Here is a 10,448-nt window from a genome sequence, read left to right on the forward strand (position 1 = left end):
GCGAGGGGGCGGTTTTTAGAGATAACCTCAACCAATTCCACTGTAATTACAATATTAGGCTCAGCGTCAGATACGCATCATGCGCCTCTCTAAATATCATCTGATTGGTTTGTGTGACCCTCAGCTTCTCTATCTGTGGGGGGCTGATGGCAGCTCAGATGTGTCTCTGAGCCTTTGTTTACTCCAGAAGGGTGTGGCAGGCAGGCGTCTGACCACTGTGCTGCATTTGGAGTCCCCCCGGAGGACACGCACCGTTTAATAGACCCGCTTAGTTCACATTGAGAATCAGTCACACACACCTCTGCGAGTCACTGACTCATCATCAATGACATTGCGGCAATTAACATCAAAGAGGAGGCTGTACGTGCACATGTTCGTGCGTGTTTGTGGGGTTGCTTGTGCAAGTGCACATTTGTGGTTCACTGGAACAGATCTATATCTTCTCCTCCCACAGTTATCAATTCTTAATGGAGCTTAAAGCTGGACTTAAACATCCATTTAGCACCCACACGATTTCTTCTCCACATTTTTTTTTAAATCTCTCGTGTCAATCATTGTTTTAACTGAGTGTTGTGACACAATCAGGGACACTTGCAGCCTGCATGTTCAATATTTGTGCAGCAGGGATGGAAGAAATGCTCAGATCCTAAGTAGGGGAGACTGGGGATGCATGTAACACTTTTTGTGTGAGCATCATCAGTTGCAATTTGTGCTGGATCTCTCAAACTTTGATACACGGTATCCATATTTGTTTACTACATGTAAAATTTTTGTCTCTTTTAAGATCACAGAATATGTGAGTTCATATCAAATACAAAGAGTTTTGTTACAACCTACACCATTACTGGGGTGAGTGGTGACACCAGCTGGGGATAGATGTAACACTGAGAAGAAAATAGCTGATTTAAGTTCAACACTGTCTTATTTAGGAAAGAATTAACAAGTCTGAATGAAGTGAACAGTTTAAAGTCACGACACTTTTGTGTGTGTGGACTGTATTCCTGAATGTGAATGTGTCACAATGTGGCAAATGCAGATGGCTGCTGGGCTGCAGACTTTGTGGGTCCAGAACTGACAGTTCTTCTTGCTTAGAGATCCAAGTGTTCCATGCAAACAAAGCAGAAATAATCATAATTTCCATGAACTGTTACAACTATCCCTACCCCAAGCAGCCATTATATAACGAACTTTTTTTTTTAGCATGAGGGCTTGAAGGTGACATTAATGCCAAGCGTCAAACCATTGTATCTAGAATGTACAAGTGTTTTTAATGAGCTCATTTTAACTAGAAGTTAAATCTGCAACAAAACTCACCTCATATTCAACTGCTCATCTTTACATATTCAGATTTTATAAAGAAAAGTAACTAACAAAAAAAAAAAACTGAGTAAAAAGTACAATATTTCATGCAAGGGCTGAATAATTAATTGGAATTTATCAAAATTGCAGTATGGTCTACATAAGTTAAAGGCAAAATGTCAAAACAGATGCACAGATCTTTGTTTGGCACAGATCCCTGCCAAAAAAAAATAAAAAAAACACAAAACAAACAAAAACACATCTTGCAATTGCAATGTCTAAATAACCGCAAGTAGATATTCTAAATTGTTAAGTCCCATTTCCCTCTGAGATATAGTGGAGTAAAGTAGCATAAAATGGAAATACTCGTGTAAAGTACAAGTAACTCAAAATTACACTAAAGTAAATGTACTTTGTTACGTTCCTGCACCGTTGTTCAGACTAATCTGAGAGGGTGCAGAGCAGGAGGAAGTCTCCTGCTGACCAGCCTCCAATGGTTTTACTCTCATTCAGATATTTTGCGCACACAGGAGCAACCCCCCCCCCCCTCCATCTCTGTCATTTGGCTCTGTGTCGCTGCTTGGTGCGAGATGAATGGGGGCGCCCCATTTAGTGTTGATCCCGTCTGCGGTTGCCAGGGAGTTTCTCTGGTTCTCATGGGGTACTCCCTCGTCTCGGACTCCCCCCTCCTCATTCCCTGCCCAGAGCCCCCACCCTGACACCATCACGCACACGCACACACACCGCCACCCCACCAATAATACCCCTGGGTTGGTCACAGCTGGCAGGAGCTAATAAACTCATCACTCACAGCGCCTGGTTCCTATTTACCTACTAGACAAAGCACTACAGAGATGGAGGGAGGGAGACATGTGAGGTGGAGGTGGATGAACGCTCACTTCTGCTTCCCACAGACTCTTCATACGCCTCTCACCGTGCTGAATTTGGTCACAGTTACAGTACATCAGAGATGCAGAAATCACCATGATTGTATTTTCTTTAATAGAGATTTAGTGCATTATCAGCACTCTTTGCTATGAACCCCAGCTGGATGGTAATTGATCGCCGGAGGGGAAGCACGTTGGGGATTCTTAAGTTTGATTAAAATTCTTCTTGACTGCTGTTCACACATGTGACCCAATTACTTCATCTGAGCAAAAAAGGGCGACCGTCTCCATTCAGATATACACATAGATATGTGGGTTCCCCTCAGTGATAAAGGTACAGCTCACCCCAAAATCAAAAATTATTATTTTTCCTCTGGCCTGTTGTGATATTTATCCACTTAGATGGTTTTGGTGTGATGTGCAGAGTTTTGTGGGACATCAGCCATATCAGAACTAGATAGCACTTGGTTTGTGGTGCTCAAAGCGCCAAAAAAATACATTTGAAAAACTAAAAAGCAGTGTTTCTTTACCATCTATGGTAGGAAGGAGATGTTATTTTTTTTGTCTGTACCATTGAAACAACAAAATTATCTGCCTTTGTGTCTGTATTCAGATAGAAACATGGACATGATTTATACTGGAAGTCACATTAAATCAGGCAAATGTTGCATTTTCTAACCTGATATACTGTATATAAAGTTGTTGCTGGTATTTAGTCTCAATTACTGCTTGGTGGTTGTTTGCGTTCAGTCATTGTTGTTTTAATTAATGTTTATAGTAGTTGTCTGTCTGTTTAATTGTTAGTTTCCATGTCTGTATTAGAGCGTTGTATCATGTGTTTTATTCTTTAAGACAAAGGTATAAAGACTGCAAATTAACTATGGTCCTATGTACAATGCATCGTTGCATTTTTGCTGCTTAAATGTAACAATGTATCGTCCATGTCAAATAAATAATACTCATTGCAGTGCAACTGTTGTGATTTCAAAGCATCACATTGATTAAATTTTGGCATATAATTGATTAGGAAATATATTTCCACATCATAATAATGCACTTTTCATCTCTCCCCTTCTCATTTTAAACTAAACTAAGTTTTATGAACTGAACCAGACCACCACGACCCCCCTGTATCACCGAGGGACACTGAACAATTAGAAACTGAAAAATCTTTTATAAATTTGAAGATTCTGTTTTGCATTGGAAACAGAAACTCTTCACAGTAAACAAGGTCAAAGAAAATAATCTAAAATTAAAAAAACAACGCTGTGTGCACAGTAGAACGATGATAAGCACTTTTGCCCCAAAAGAAAAAGGTGACGGGTTTGAATTCTGGTTTGGACATGACCTGTGTGGTGTTTGCTTGTGTTTTCCCCGGGTGCTCTGGTCTCCCCCACCAAAAAAAAAAAAAAAAAAACGAAAAAAAAATCAAAAACAAGTGTAAGTAGGTCACTTCTCCTGTCAGTGCCACAACCAAGGTGCTGACTTACAACTGGAGGTGGTCCCTGGGTGCTGTGCTGTAGCTGCCCACTGCTCCAAGTATTAGGATGGGTTAGATGCAGGGAATGAATTTGATTGCATGATCACAATAAAGTTATTAAAGATTGCTCTGAACTTGCTAGATTTTGGAATTGATTTTTGCAGAATAATAACGAGCAACTTAGGGTAGAAGATATGTTTCCATTGCATTGTTTGTGCTTTCTTAAATAACATGTTTGAGTTCATCCCTAGAAGGAAATAACATGAAACGGCTCACAATAAGATGTCGATAATCTTGAGAAAGCATTTTAAAAATGGATTTTTTTGTAGCTTTTAGCATCACAAGCTGAGTGCCTTGTAGTTTCACTATGAAGGGAGACAAAATTCTGTATCTCACACCAAAACAATCCAGATGGATAAATAGCACTACAGGCCAGAGGAAAAATATTTATTTGTGATTCTGGGGTGAACTGTTCCTTTAAAAATATCTGCATGTGCACACCCACATGCAGACACCCACACATGCAGCACATGTGCATGTTTGCGTGGCTAATTCCAGGGCAGGCTTTCATGCAGTGATACTCGTGCTGCATTCATGCACATATAGTAAATGAAATCCTGCAGGGTGAGGCGACACAAAGTAAACACACACCTCACATATGTTGCATGAAAGCGTCTATATTAGGTAGATATCTGCACATGGACACATTCACCCATCCATCCATGACAGCCTGAAGAATCCTGCCATTGGATTCAGATTGATTTTTTTTTTTTTTAAACAACCCATTCAGTGCAGCCCGATGACATCTGACAGCGTCCATTGTCTGGTTTATTACAGGGGAGAATCCAAGCATGTGTGAGTGCAGAGAACATGTGATTGATTGGCTTTATCACCGTGCGATTATCTTCACTTTATACAGTCTGGTCGATGCTCCGGCACTAAATCATCAGCATGCTGCTCCCATCTCTCTCCCATCTTTCTGTCTCTCATCCTCTTCAAACATCCCACATGCTGCTTGCTCTCATCTGTGCTCAAAAATTATATTTTGCGGTATCAATTTCAATTCTGCCTTCACTGACAAGTGTCAGGTTCCATATAAGCGCTCAGTTTTCAGTGTTGAATAGTAAATGGTAGCTTGAAAGAGTATGAATGTTACTACGATTATGTGGTTAAGAAAACAATATGAAATAGAGAGTATAAATCAATACTGATGAAATGTGTAACAATGATTTGCGCTGCCATGTTATGTAGGCCACAGCTTCACAGGATGACTGAAGTGTGACTGACAGCAAATATACATGAGGGGGGCACACACACGCCCACACACGCTCAGATAAAACATGACTCGCATCCAAACTTGGCCATCTCTCAGATAAAACGATCGGAATTGACAGCATGTCTCCATCACTCTCACTAAAACATCCACAATGTGAAGTCTGCAGGTATCTCCACCCCACACTCTACATTCATGAGCCTTGGGACAGGTTCAAGTGCCTCTGTGTGGCTGAAAGCTGTCATTACACGACAGGTTAAACAATATCCATTACACCCCCAGATGGAGCAGTGCTTAAATCTCCTCTTAAGTGGCCTCAGGGACTCAAGACATCTTTAGAAGTCTGACATTTTACTTTGACTGGACTGGAGTCTAATGCAGATTATAGTAGATAATCACTTTGTAAGATCGCGTACAGTGGGATAAAGTGAGTCACAATATTCAAGTTAATCAGTTTTCTGACAAGATAAACACCATAATCATCCACGAGTCCCACGTAGATCAGTTTCTTAAGTGCTCCATTCTAACACTTTGTTATAGTGGGTGTAGATTTACTCATTCAACACAGATGTAGTTCAGGATTTTTACCCGAAAGTGAGGGAAACGTCACAACTTGCAACACAAACTCAACTGAATGTGTTCTCGGCATGCTTTGAATGAGAGAAAAAAGTGATAAGGAATCATATAAAGGGAAAATTGCCTAAGTATGATCTTACCGAAACAGGCATTTTGTCAGAAAAAAGGGGTGAACCACACAAATTACTCTTCACTATGACACAAAACCTAAGAGATCCAAGTGGTGTCTCTTCACTGTACCGTGCTACAACCTTTTTTGCTTCCTAACAATTTAAATCAACATCACTTTTTTAGTAAATTGCCTCTAATTCCATGTAAATGTTGCCATTGATTAACAGAAATTTAAAACAGAACAATTGCAACTATTAACTTAAAATACAACCCCAGTTACAAAAAATGGGGAGGTTGCGAACACCGCAAATAAAAAACAGAATGCAAATATTTGATTTGGTCTTGTCAGCTGAATACAGAAAACCAGATATTTGATATTCAAACTGATTAATTTTATTGTTTTTGTAAATATATGCCTATTTTGAATTTGATGCCTGCAACATGTTCCAAAATAAGTTGGGACAGGGCCAACAAAGGACTGGGAAAGATGTGGAATGCTCAAACACCAGACAGGACATCAGACAGGTAAACAGGTGAACTAATAACAGGTGACAGTAACATAATTGGGTATTAAAGGGGCATCCTCAAAAAGCTCAGTTGTTTAGGAGGTTTCTCAGCACAAAACTGCAAGAATTTAGGGATTTCACCATCTACAATCCACAATATTAAAAGATTCAGAGAATCTAGAAGAATCTCCAGACCAACATTGAAAGCCTGTGACCTGTGACCCCTCAGGTAGCACTGCGTTAAAACCCCACATAACAGGAGACCACATGGGCTCAGGAAGACTTTGGAAAACTGCTGTCGGTAAACAGTTTCACTGCTTCGACAAATGCGAGTTAAGACTCCACCATGCAAAGTGAAAGCCGCATATCAACAGCAACCAGCGATGCTGCAGGCTTTTCTGGGAGAGTTCATCTGAGATTGAGTGATGCAAAATGGAAAAACGCTTTGTGGTCTGATCAGTCCACATTTCAAACTGTTCGCAGAAATCACGGACATCGTGACCTCAAGGCTAAAGAGGAAAAGGACCGTCCAGACGGCCGATTGATACCAACACCAACTTCAAAAGCCAGCATCCGTAATGACTAACTGTCACATGAAGGCCCCATTACTGCCGAAAGCAATGCACAGGTTTTGCATACGCTGCCATCCAGACAGTGTCTTTTTCATACGTCCCTGCTTTTTTCAGCAACGCCAAGACACATTTTGCATGTGTTATAGCGGCGTGGCTTCATAATAAAACAGTTTGCATACTAGACTGTCGTTCCTGCAGTCCAGACTCGTCTCCCACTGAAAGTGTGTGGTACATTATGAAGCACAAAATACAGAGACTGGACTGTTGAGCACCTGAAGTCATCTATCAAAATTTAAACAAGTGTCACAGTGGTAAACATGACCTTGTCCCAACTGTTTTGGTAACACGTTGCAAATTCATTAGTTTTAACATTAAATATTTTTGTCTTTGTACTGTATTCAGTTGACTACAGGTAGATAAATTTTTGCAGATCATTGCATTTTGTTTTATTTACATTTTACACAACGTCCCGACTTCTTTGGAATTGAGGTTGTCCTTTCAAAATATGTGACTGTCAACGCATCTAAGGGTTAAGAATTTTCTTTTGCACATTCACTGTACTGTGTCCAACTCAGTGTCTCAAGGAAAATAGGTTTTGGTTGATTGTGGACAGCACTGAAACCTCTGTGTGGACATCAAGCATGGATAAACCAGTTTTTTTTTGGGGGGGGGGAATTGAGGTGTCAACAATTTCAGTATTTTTCAGTCTTTCCCTCAACTTGGATTTCATGAGACCAGAACAAGAGAAAGAGTTTGTTGCAATTTCTATGTCACATAATGCCTCTGGTAATCTGTATTGCACCTTTCATTTTCACCGTGCAGCAGTATTTGACTGTCCTATTCTGTCTCATCGTCATCCCTTTTTGGCTACAATTACAAGAGACAGTCACAGGTCTTTAAAGCCGTCTCTGCTTCAGAGCTGCCACAGCTTCTCATCCTCCACAGCAGAGGTAACGCTACACCTTTTATTCATGCAACACGGTGAACGCTAAAGCATTAGTGTGGAGCGGAGATTTTGCCCTTTTGAAGCTGCATTACACAGGCTGTTGAGCTTGTAAACAACAAACGGCTCATAAGAGCGATACAGACTCAAGTGTTGCCGAGCAAACGGCAGTGTTACAAGACACCAGGGAGTCCAGACAGACTATGTACAGAACCTGCGCCCAAAAAGTCCTAAAATGCAGCTCTTTCAACCCAGTCTGAGCCTCACATGTGCTAAACAGAGCAGCAGCACCCTGTCACACTTTTATACTGAGTGAGTGATAATCGTTTACAAGCAACAGGTGTGTGTCGGCAGGTCCAGAGGAAAGAAAATCCACCTTAAAATTAAAGATACATGATGTCTATACAGATATGGATAACATCACAATAGGCAAACAGATATAGAGTGAAATTAGTTGTGATCAAAATGTTGAAAAATGCATCACTCAGGAATTAAGACATGACAGGGATGTTTTTCTTTGTCACACACCATAAACCCTTTTTGTTCCTTGAAGGACCCGCTAACACGTTGCTGGTTGTCTCTCACACCTGTTACTCGTTACCAATTAAATCTCATGCAGTATAAAAGCATGTGCTGAGGCAAGCACTTGGGTTTGCACTCCTGAGATTGAAATGGCTGTGTGCCTGCACTTTTGACCAAGATGCACTTTAAAGGGATAGTTCAGATTTTGTGAGGCAGCTTTTAATGAGGTTCTTCTTATTACCTACAGTAGATGAATGTTAGCAGCAGCAAAACGTATTTTAGCCACCTAAATATTTCCACCGCATTGTGTTGCCATCAGACATCCTCTTCCTATGGGAAACTGCCATATTATAAGCTAAATATCACTCTCTCCAAAGCCTCCAGACAAACCAGTAACTTTACCTCACAGAACATGGGAGTTGCTGGTTGTGTTCTTGTGACATCAGGAAATCCAAACTAACCGTTTAAAATGTAGACGTCACAATGACACAAAACAATTGACAGAGGCAGACCAGTGATTCCTGTGTTCTGCAAGGTAAAATTAAATATTTTTGCCAAAGAAGTCTCTTGGGTTGGGAGAGAGCGATATTTGTTTTATATAGCAGTGGTTACCCACAGAAAGACTGACAAGTTAAAACGGTGAAAATATTCTAATTATAGCGTTTACTTAAACTGATACTTTTCTTCTTAGGTGGCTAAAATACATGTTAACTATCCCGTTAATGTGCACTCATTTCATCCTGGCATTTGTAACCTTTTTTTTATGCTGGTGTCACTTGCACTTGCATCATGTAGGGAATGGCCTCAACAGTTTTGGATGAAATCCTATCTCCAAAAGTCATTTGATATAATGACACTACACGTATGAAATGAAATTAGTGGATTAATGGATTTTAAATAGGTTTTGGGACCCAAATTCATCAAAGTGACTCAGACGTTGTGCTCATTATGCTTAAATTAGCTAAGGAGGTCAAAGCACCGGGGGCAGTTTTGTCGTTGCTTTCTGATACTGCCCTTTCAAAAAAAAAAAAAAAAAAAAGTTTACACTGAAAATATGAGATAATGCAAGTAAATAAGTATATAAATGTTTATTTCAAAACATGAGAATGGTCATTTATGATAAAATTCAATAATATGCTGATACAATTCTTTATAAGGGGTAAATTTAAAAGTATTTTGTTTAAATATCCAGTACCACAAGCTCTTTCTCATATAATCTCAATAGCCTAAAATATATTTTGTTCCTCATAGACACCATGGCATGTGAACACAACCACTTCACACCACAGCAAAGTTTGAAACGTTTAAATGAACACCAGTACCATCAAAAAAAAAAAAAAATAAAAATAATCTGTTTCAGACCTGCGGGCCAGTGAAACTCTCAACACCTGTTTTAAAGTGTTTAGAGACTCTGATAAGATTGAGTAGCACAATACTGCTGGGTGACGTTGCATCGTATAGTACTGGAGTGATTTCATAAAGGCCTTCTTTCCTCAGGTCAGAGCAGAACAAAATGCAGCTTTCACCTGTCACATGTTTCTTCATGAGTCAAGCTTACATTTATTTGTTGGAGTAGTTTTGCTGGAATAAAACCTCAATCTATAGCCTCTGCATTGTCCATAGCCGCGGGAAGCAGGGATGCAGCGCCCTCTGGTGGTCGACTCAATAAGTGAATCAGAGTCCCAACCGAGTCAACCTCTGCAGGACCCTCTCTCCATTTGTTTTAGTATACAGAAAAAAACAAAAACATGATGCTTTATCTGAGTGGAAACCGTGTAAAACTGTACATCTATCTGATCAAAAAAAAAAAGCAAACAAAAACAACATGAGGTCTCGCTAATCGGAGCTCGCTCAGCTCTGCAGGGAGCGAGTCAATTGTAATCTTCCTGTGTGAAATCGTGAGCAATACAGTCACAGGGTGCAAAATTGTTGCCAGAAACATAAGTTCCTTCACTGCTGAATACATTCGTTCCGAATTTATAGCACTCGTTTACAGGCCAGAGCCACAATCCAAGCAGATATTCACCTGTTTTGAGCTGTTTGGTGATTTTGGTACTTTGAGATTGTAATTTTGTTCTATAAACACAATTATTGATATTACATTATTGATGGACACATTAAAGATTAAAGTAGCCCTGCAAGTTTCTGCCTGGTCCAAGTATGAAGTGTGTTTATTTGGCATCAAAGAACAAGTACTTTAAGAGTTTCAGAGATCCACAAAGGAAAAGTCTGTCACTTCAATAGCATCAGCAGTGGAATTAAGGGACCTGCTAAGTCCA

This window comes from Lutjanus erythropterus, chromosome 18 (genome assembly GCF_056507025.1).
Source record: "Lutjanus erythropterus isolate fLutEry1 chromosome 18, fLutEry1.hap2, whole genome shotgun sequence".
In the NCBI taxonomy this organism is placed as follows: domain Eukaryota; kingdom Metazoa; phylum Chordata; class Actinopteri; order Lutjaniformes; family Lutjanidae; genus Lutjanus; species Lutjanus erythropterus.